This window comes from Ammospiza nelsoni, chromosome 32 (genome assembly GCF_027579445.1).
Source record: "Ammospiza nelsoni isolate bAmmNel1 chromosome 32, bAmmNel1.pri, whole genome shotgun sequence".
Lineage (NCBI taxonomy): Eukaryota > Metazoa > Chordata > Aves > Passeriformes > Passerellidae > Ammospiza > Ammospiza nelsoni.
Window position 1 is genome coordinate 3,345,304 of NC_080664.1, and position 7,705 is coordinate 3,353,008.

A 7,705-nucleotide genomic window follows, 5' to 3' on the forward strand; every position below is an offset into this window, starting at 1 on the left:
CCACAAGGTCCTGCAGAGCCCCTTGGTTCAATGAGGCTTTGAAATGTCACAATGGGCTCCAGTATTCCACAAGGCCCTGCAATGTCACAATGAATCTTTGGTTCCATGAGTCCCACATTGTTCCATCAGTCCTGAGTTCCATGGAGCCCTGTAGTGTCACAATTTTCTCCTTGGTTCCAGGGTGCCACACAGTGCCACAATTGCCCTTTGGCCCAACAGGGCTGCATAGTATCCCAAGGGACTCCTTGGTTCCATCAGGCCTTGTAGTGTCACAATGGACTCCTTGGTTCCTTGGGGACACAAAGTGCCACGATGGCCCTTTGGTTTCACAAGGCCTCAAAGTGTAAAAATGGCCTCCATGGTTTCACAAGGCCGTGCTGTGTCACAATGGACCCTCGACTCCATGATGCCCCAGTGTTGCAGAATGAGGCCTTTGTCGGGGATGAGCCATTTGTCGATGAGGGGAAACTCGGACACTCAGTATGAGTGATAAGCAAGTTCCATTTATTGAAGAGAGCATCAGACACTTATACAGCAAATAATAAGCTTATGAATATTCTGTAAGCTAAGCGATCTATTGGTTAAACTATACTATCAACTCTTCCTCATTCCTTTGGGCTTACATTCTCTATTTCCCACGTCTCTCTGTCCACTTGTTATCATACCCAGCTAGGCCCAAGGACATGCTACCTTGCAGGTGCAGGACTTGGAATTAGTCACAGCCTTGTACTTTTCTAGTCTCTAGTCAGCTAAATTCTCAACATTTCCCCCGTTTTCTTTTGGAACAAGCAAAGTTCTATGGGCTAACTGCTTCACACTCTGCAACACAAGAATAGGCAATTCTAACAACTATTACATTACAAGCAGTATTCTCAACTAGCAAGCTTTTTCTCTTACAAGGGATCTAAGACAGGGAGACAAACTGAAAAGGCTATCACTATTTATAGGATATGCTATACGACAGACACAGAAAGGATTCTATGCTGCTACAAGGCTCAAACAAAGGTGTGCTAATATAGCTTACAAAAATAAGCTAATATAACTTACAAAAATAAGCTAAAGGAGCAACATGTGCGCAGGTTTCATCTGCGTTGATTATCTGGTAAGTTTGCTTTCCATTCTCAAGCAGCAGATATACTTAAAACAAGAATGGCTTTACTCACAAATGCTTCTGATTGTCTCTTTTAACTAGAGTTTCTCTGATGTTCATGACAACACCTTGCACACAGGTCATAAAATAAACGCTTAGCATAAATGCATAAATCTATCTAACATCACTTAAACTTAATAGCACTTAGACTTAAAATACTTAAACTTAAAATATTTAAACTTAACAGAACTTAACATCACCTAAACTTATTTTTACTTAAACTTAACAGAACTTTAACTCAACAGAACTTTAACTCAGCAGAGCTTACACATAAAATCACTTAAATTTAACAGAACTTAACTTCAACAGAACTTAACTGACTTTAAATTCTACATAACACTTAAACCTAATATAATTTAAATGTAACAGAATCTAACTTCACTTAAACTTAATACCACTTAACAGAAATTAAACTGAACAGCACTTAAACCTAACAGGACATAAACTTAACAAAACTTAACCTTAACAGTATTTAACATTTAATGGCACTTAATAGATAACTTAAGTTAAACTACTTAGCAACGGATGGAACTTACTATAGACATAGAATATAGCATTTACTATAACTTACTTACAGGCCTGACTCTAAAATACTAAGCTAAAACAACTTCCTTCATGTGTGTGCTACAGCATTTTTACACTTGAATGCACCTAAACATAAGGAGTTTGTTCAAGGTATACTTGTGGAAAAATTCTTTTGAATTCAGTGCTTGCTTTTACATCTACCACATCCAAGCAAAGCTCAAAGAATGCAAAAAGCACACTTATTACATCTTACTTATACATTTGCTTTAACACATCTTTAACATTTGTAAATTTTTCAAAATGCAATCTCAGAGTTTGATGTTCCACCGACTGAGTTATCTGGGCTTCTGATGTTTAAAGTCTATGTTAATACAGGTGATTTGAAGACAGTATAATGGACGCTCAGCTAAATCGGCCGAAATTTGGCTCACGCATTCACTACTCATTCTCTTTCACAGTCTCTGCCAGGAAGAACAAAAAGTCTTTTTAACTTAGGTGAGGAGTGTCTTGATAGCAATGCTGTTCGGTGTCGCTTATTTATTATCACAAGTCTCTTAATTGCAGTAGGGATCTTTTCTTTTGTTGACAAGAGCCACATTTATTATGGCTATTAGGTCTAAAACTGAAGCTTTTGCCGGCCATGGGGCGGAGGTGGGAAAGTAGTCGCGCTTGGAAGGCTCTGGGATCGGGCCGCTGCTGTTCGTGTCACTGTGGTGCGGTGGGTTAACGGAGCTGCTGCTGGACGCAGCGCAGCATTTCGGCTGCGCGAGTCGTGGCCCCCGAGGCGGGGGGCCCCCCCCACCACGCTGCGCCCTCTTTGCGCCGTTGCCGCCACCGCTTCAGGCTGCCAGCAGGGCACGGTGGGCCCCGCCACAGGCTGCCCGCCTGCTGCTGAGTTCCGTGCACCCAGCCTTGCCGGTGCGCACCACACCGCACCATGGGCACAGCACCCGCCTGGCTTGCGCTCTGTGGCTGTTCGTATTGTTGCTCGCCTAGCGCCGGCCGGCCGCACCGAGTTTTGTGCGCCAGAGACACTGTCTGTGGAGGCGCCGGCTGAGCCGCGGAGCTATACTTGGAGTCTGTCAAAGTACTGTCTGTTTAGGTTGCTAAGTCGAAACTGACTCCTGCTGGCCGCAGGGCGGAGGGAGAAGCGCTCACGCTGGAAAAGCGCTCTGGTCCTGTGCCGCTTGTGTCAGAATGCGCGACCCCCCCGCGCTGGGATTCTGGTTTCGCAAGACTCGCCGGCAGCCTGAATCACTGCGTGCGCCGCACCCAGCACTGCACCCATGGCAGCGTGGGTCGCTCCCCCCACGGCGGCTCCGCTCCCCCCGCAGCTGCCACCGCTACCGCCGCTGCAGCGCAGCATCTCAGGCGACCACCCGCCGCGGCTCCTCCCCATGGCGCAGTGCCCATGCCGAGTTCGGAGTGGCACAGCCCCGCAGGCGCCCCGAGCCGCGGCTACTGCTGCCATCACAGCAGGGTTGCTGACCCACTGTGCGTATACTTGCAGCGCCAGCACCACAACTCACGTCTTTACAAGTCTATATGCAGCAATCTCGGGAATTCTCTTCCCAAGTCGACAGTCTATAGTCCCCGCTTTTCTAATAAGCAGATCTATACCCTGTAATCCTCGTTTCTCTAAAAAGCATCTAAAAAGGTGATTAGCCACTTGCCTTTCCATTACCTTCTAACCTGATAGTCAGCGCTGCTGCAGCCCTTTGCAAAACATCGACGGCATTCAATCAGCTGGACTCTCCTGTGAGGTTGCCAGGCATTCAGTCAGCTGGACTCTCCTGTGAGGTCGCCAGGGCACCGAAGCCCGCCCTTTTGCCTTTTTCCAGGACTCCTCTGTAGGGTCGCCTAAGGCAGGGCCCACTTTTTGTGCCTCCTGGGCTGCGTCGGGACCGACACCAAAATACTGCACCGACCGTGACTCGCAGGCCCAAATCTTCTGTAAAGTCCGTAGGGTCTGTAGGGTCTGTAGAGTCTGTAGGGTCTGTAGAGTCCATAGGGTCGCTGTTCAGGCGTCATTTGTTGCAGAATGGCTCTCAAGTTCAAACTTCCTTTAGGTCCCTGTTTGGGCAGCCATTTGTTGCAGAATGAGGCCTTTGTTGGGGATGAGCCATTTGTCGATGAGGGGAAACTCGGACACTAAATATGAGTGATAAGCAAGTTCCATTTATTGAAGAGAGCATCAGACACTTATACAGCAAATAATAAGCTTATGAATATTCTGTAAGCTAAGTGATCTATTGGTTAAACTATACCATCAACTCTTCCTCATTCCTTTGGGCTTACATTCTCTATTTCCCACGTCTCTCTGTCCACTTGTTATCATACACAGCTAGGCCCAAGGACACACTATCTTGCAGGTGCAGGACTTGGAATTAGCCATGGCCTTGTACTTTCCTAGTCTCTAGTCAGCTAAATTCTCAACACCCCAGAGTGTCACAATGGCCTCCTTGGTTCTGCACTTTAAGAATGCTCCTTTGATCCCTTGGAGCCCCACAGTGTCACTATTGGTTCCATGAGGCCCTGCAGTGCCGCAATGGTCCTTTGGTGGCACAAGGCCCCATGTGTCACAATGGTCTCCATGGTTCGATGAGGCCTTGCTGTGTCACAATGGCCCCTCGGTTACAATGGGTTCCGAAGGCTCATAAGGTCCCCTTGGTTCCACGAGGCCCTGCAATATCCCAATGGACCCTAGGTTCCAATGGGTTCCGAAGGCTCAGAATGGTCTCTGTGGTTCCATGAGGCCCTGCACTATCCCAATGGACCCTTGGTTCCAAAGGCCCCGCTGTGTCACAAGGCTGCCTTAGTTCCACAAGGCCCTGCAGTATGGTAGTGGCCCCTTGGTTCCATGAGGCAAAGCAGAATCAGAATGGCCCCTTGGTTCCATGGAGCACCTTGGTTCCATGGAGCACCACGATGTCACCATGGTCCCTTTGTTCCATGGAGTACCACAGTGTCACCATGGTCCCATTGGTTCCACAGGGCCCCACAGTGTAACAATGGACCTTTGGTTCCATGAGGTTCCACTGCATCACAATAGACTTTGGTTCCATGAGGTTCCTCAGTGTCTTAATGGCCCCTTGGCTCCATTTGGCCCTGCTGTGTCACAGTGGCAGGGGGTTCCATGAGGCCCCACAGTGTCAGAATGGTCTCCTTGGTTCTGTGAAACCCCACAGAGCCACAATGGACCCTTGGTTCCATGAACTTCTGCACTGTCAACAATGGACAGAGTTCCACAGCGACACCTTGGATCCTTTGTTCCATGAGGTTCTATAGCATAACATGACCACCTTGATTCCAGAAGGTTCTGCTGTGTCACAATGGACTGTTGGTTCCATGCACCCCCAAACTCTCACAATGACCCCATGGCTCCATGAGCTTCCACACTGTCAGCAATGGTCTCCTGGGTTCCACGAGGCCTTGTTCTAATACAACGGACTTGTAGTTCCATGAGGTTCCATTGAATCACAATGGTCCCTTTGTTCCATGAGGTTTTAAGTGTCACAGCTGGATCCTTGGATCTGTGAGCCTCTGCTGTCACCAAATGTCCAAAATACCAGAGTAAGTCTCCTTAACACTAATTTGGTGTTTAAAAGAGTATCATTTATTCAGGCCTGAGGTCCAGCAGGTGATAACTCCTCACATGGACATGTGATTCTACAAGTGTTATCGCTTATATACAGTCACTATGTCTATATTAAATTTACCTATTTCCATAAAACCCACCTCAGGTTCTCAGATTCGGTCCTTGCTTTTTCTATCACTGCATTCTTGAGCCAGATGTCTTCTTCTTCTCTTCCAACCATCCTTGCTGGGAAAGCAGCCCCTGCATGCCTTGTTCCTGTGCCAGAAGCTCACAGGCACAGTAAAAATAAATTACCCTTTTGATAATAAGCCCAAGGCTTTGTGTGGGCAGGCAGAGGCAGACAGGAGGCAGACCTGTCAGCAAAGGAAGGGCCCAGCCAGGTGGGGCAGCCAGGGGATGCCGACAACCTGCAGGGACAGAGGCGCAGGGCAGGGACACCATAGGACAGCCTGGGCTGCACAGGGCACAGGGATGGGCAGCAGCTGCAAGACAGCCCTGCCAGAGCCAACTTGGGCAGCACTTTGGCCATGACTGCTGGGTCTGGGGCCAGGAGGGGACAAGTGACCCTTGCACGGCTGGGGCCTCATTGCTTCCTTGTCCCTGCTCAGCAGCCTGGCAGGGGCTGCCCCATGGTCCTGCCCCTGGCATTGCACATCCCCACATGCCAATGCCCATCCCAGGAAGAGCCCTGAGCAGAGGGGGAGGGACAGGATCTGCCTGGCCAGGGGCTGGGGCTCAGGCCTTGGCCCTTTTCATTCCTGAAACACATGCAGGTGTGCTGAGCACCAGAGACACCTTTGCGTTGTTTGTGCCCACCTGGCATCACTGCCTGCAGTGTTGTGCTCTAGCTGGAACTGGGGGACACTTTCTCAGTTGTGTCCCTGACAGGGATCTCTTCAAAGTACAAGAAACTTCAGTGTTTCAGTAGAACTGAGTTCTTGAGGGGTTTGTGACATTACAGAGCAGGCTGTGACATCACAGAGCTGGCTGTGACATCCCAGAGTAGGGTGTGAGGCCATAGAGCAGAGTCTGCCAACATAGAGGGTGGCTCTGTGGCATCAGAGAGTGGGTTGTGACATCACCTGGTGGCTGTGTAACATCATAGAGCAGGCTGTGACATCACAGAACAGATTGTGCCATCACAGGGTGACTGTGCCATCAGTCTCCTGTGACGTCACAGAACTGATGTATGACATCACAAGGTGACATAGAGTTGGCTGTGTGACATCATGGGGGCAGTGTGACATCACAGGTGCTGTGTGACATCACAGGGGCTGTGTGACATCACAGGGACAGTGTGACATCTCAGGGGCTGTGTGACATCTCAGGAGCTGTGTGACATTGCAGGGGCTGTGTGAGGTCACCGGGGAGGTCACTCTGCCCCGGCCCCCCTCACAGCTCCCCCCAGAGCAGTCCAACCCTGCTCGTGCACAGCAGGGTCCCCTGTCCCCCCAGGTCCCCCCTGCCCCGCAGCCTCCCCCAGAGGATGTTCCACGAGATTGACCCCAGAGCCTGACACAGGGATAGGGGGCCGGGGCCCTGGGTGTGGCACAGGTGGACAGGGACCCCCCAGCAGCGTCCCTGTGTCCCCCAGGGCCAGAGCCTGGGCCAGGACTCCTTCACCCTGCTACCAACGAGGCCTTGAGAGCTCTGGAAAAATCCCCAGCAAGGGATCAGCAAAAAACAGATTGGATATTAAGGGACAGCAGCACAAAGTTCCTGGGCAAGAGTCACTGTGCTCCTGACTGGTCACTTCAGGCACACCAGGGAAACAAAGCAACAACAAAACCAAACAGAATCCAGGCAATCAAAGCAGAAATTAACCGAAAACTCTCCCTCTGTGTGTGGGTGTGTGAGACACAAGGACGTTGGAGGCAAGGGTAAAAGGAATACGGCCTAAAAGCTTAACACAGCTCAAACTTAACAGGATCTACACTTATACCTTGACCTTAACTGATACTTTCAACTTCACAATTTAGCAAAAGAGCAGAGTGTGACAGTTTAACCTAACTCAAACCTATGCCTTTGCAGTTTAACAGAGGAATAACACTTAACAATATTGAACTTGTCTTATAACTTTTATTAAAGGTAACAAATTAGCAAAAGAACAGCTCTTATAAGCATTTAACTTCACTTAGACCTTGTGATTTCACCTCCCCTACAGGCCTGACTGATTCAGCTATCCAAGGCACTCCAACCCCTCAGAGAGCAGCATTTTGCCACATTTCCCCAGCACAGGCACTCCTGTGTGCACACAGACACAAAGAGTCAGTGCAAGGCACCTGTGAGAAATTCCCCTGAGGGCAGGCAATGCTCACTGCTGATGCTTTGGCATCTCCCCAGCAAAGAGCAAAGGGTTGAGCCTGGAGGAGTGGGGGGATCGGCCCAGGCTCCGTCATTGTTTGGGATCCCCGAGTGCAGCAAACGGGAGA